The sequence below is a fragment of the Rattus norvegicus genome, unplaced genomic scaffold (assembly GCF_021556685.1).
Source record: "Rattus norvegicus strain SHRSP/BbbUtx unplaced genomic scaffold, alternate assembly SHRSP_T2T unassigned-0000161, whole genome shotgun sequence".
Taxonomy (NCBI): Eukaryota; Metazoa; Chordata; class Mammalia; order Rodentia; family Muridae; genus Rattus; species Rattus norvegicus.
In genome coordinates this window covers 50,001-51,793 of record NW_028238882.1, presented here as the reverse complement: position 1 = coordinate 51,793, position 1,793 = coordinate 50,001, and the positions used below count along the sequence as shown (strand labels likewise).

General features: G+C 47.3%; 1 long non-coding RNA gene across 2 annotated transcripts in view; it reads right to left on the bottom strand.

The window, feature by feature from the left end:
- Window positions 1-407: 407 nt before the first annotated feature.
- LOC147997375 (uncharacterized) overlaps window positions 408-1,793 on the bottom strand; it is a 19,067-nt gene continuing 17,681 nt past the window's right edge. The window contains exons 2-3 of one of the 2 annotated variants that reach the window (XR_015647926.1): window positions 1,521-1,740; window positions 408-637 (exon numbers count right to left, since the gene is read on the bottom strand). This is a non-coding gene — a long non-coding RNA (uncharacterized LOC147997375). The remainder of the gene's footprint in view (window positions 638-1,520; window positions 1,741-1,793) is intronic. The other variant, XR_015647927.1, reaches the window with a different exon arrangement.

Sequence of the window (1,793 nt, the reverse complement as noted above, 5' to 3'; positions counted from 1 at the left end):
GCTGTTTGTAGGGTAAAGAAAAAAATACTAAAGAAGAAAAAAAAAAAGAGAGAGAAAAAGTTAGAAGCACCAAGTCAAGTCATGTAAATATTGCCCACATTCGGATTTAGACATGCCTGAGCTGTCAGGGCGAGGCTGGCTGAGAGCGAATCAGTGAACGATCGGACTCTTCCTCTCTCTGTGAGGGTGTGTCATGAACTCTATTACCATTTCCAAAGAGTTAGGTATGCTGGAGCGAAGTGGACCGGAAAGCCAAGGGAGGAGAGGTATGCCTACACGAGTCCACCCAACCCCCCCGCCCCCCCCCCAGGGAGACATCCTCGAGTGGTGGGGGGAGGGGCGAAGGTGTGGAGGGATAATTTCCAACAAATAAATCCCAACAAATAAATTACTAGAGACTTGATTCATTGATTTACTTTAAATTTATTGAGTGTATCGGGAAAGAGGGAAAATGGGTCAAGGAGGAAGGGAGGGAGGGAGGGAGGGAGGGAGGGAGGGAGGGAGGGAGGGAGGGAGGGAGGGAGGGAGAGAGGGATATCTTTTCCTCCAAATCGGCTGGTATGTAGTCTCAGTGCGTCAGAAAAAAGACTGCTTCTGGCCTCCTTTCTGATTACCCCAAGGCAGTCTGGTCACCGTGCTGTAATAGAAAGGGAAACCACAGTCAAGTCATGGGAGCGAGCGAGCAAGCAAGCAAAAATCATAAACAAAAGCAAAAACACGTCTGTTAAGTTGAGCAGAGCAGAGCAGAGCAGAGCAGAGTAGGGCAAAGCAATACAAGGTCACATTCCACAAAGGCTGATATAGTCTGCCATCTTGGTCTACAGAGTGAAAAGTAGAAGGAGAAAATGAATATCGCTTTGTGTGTCACAAAGTTTTTAAGTTGTAAGGAACATTGCAGGGCTAAACCTTCAAATCCTCAAACCACCCAACCCAAGCTTTCCTCCTCCTCCTCCTCCTCCTCCTCCTCCTCCTCCTCCTCCTCCTCACCCCCCATTGCCCCCCCCCCGTGTGTGTGTGTGTGTGTGTGTGTGTGTGTGTGTGTGTGTTTGCGCACGAGCTCGAGCTCGGGCACGCATTTCTTTCACTGCACAACCATCATTGGAGGACGTTTAAATAAACACGAATGAATCAGACAGGCAGACAGACAGGGGCCCATAATGGATCCCTACAACTCGGTGGTGGTGGTGGTGGTGGTGGTGGTGGTGGTGGTGGTGGTGGTGGTGGTGGTGGTGGTGGTGGTGGTACACACCGATTTGTTGACCTCTTTCTTTTAAAGAAAGGACAAGAAACAAAGAGAAATAAAAATGAAGGAATATAGACCTAGCCAAATATTATTTTATTCCCTCCTTCATGGAGCGACAAGAAGATTTATTCATCAACCTTCGTCTAGAATAAGAAAGTAATTGCAAATGAAATCGAGCCATCTTACTGTAATAAGATGTTATCGAGAGAAAGGGGAATTGGATACTGGATCCATTGCTGCCCCCCCCCCACACACACAAATTGGAAAGAAAAGCAACTCCCCAGATCGCTCAACTAACGAGGCTTATTTAAAACTGGAAAAAGAGGGCTGGAGAGATGTCTCAGCGGTTAAGAGCCCTGGCCGCTCCTCCAGAGGTCCTGAGTTTTCAATCCCCAGCAAGCACATGGTGGCTCCCAACCATCGGTAATGGGATGAGGCCTTCTTCTGGTGTGTCTGAAGATAGTTACAGTGTACTCATAGACACAAAATAAATAATTCTGGAAAAGAAGAGGAAATAACTTTAAAAAAAAAGAAAGGAGGCTGACTGGTC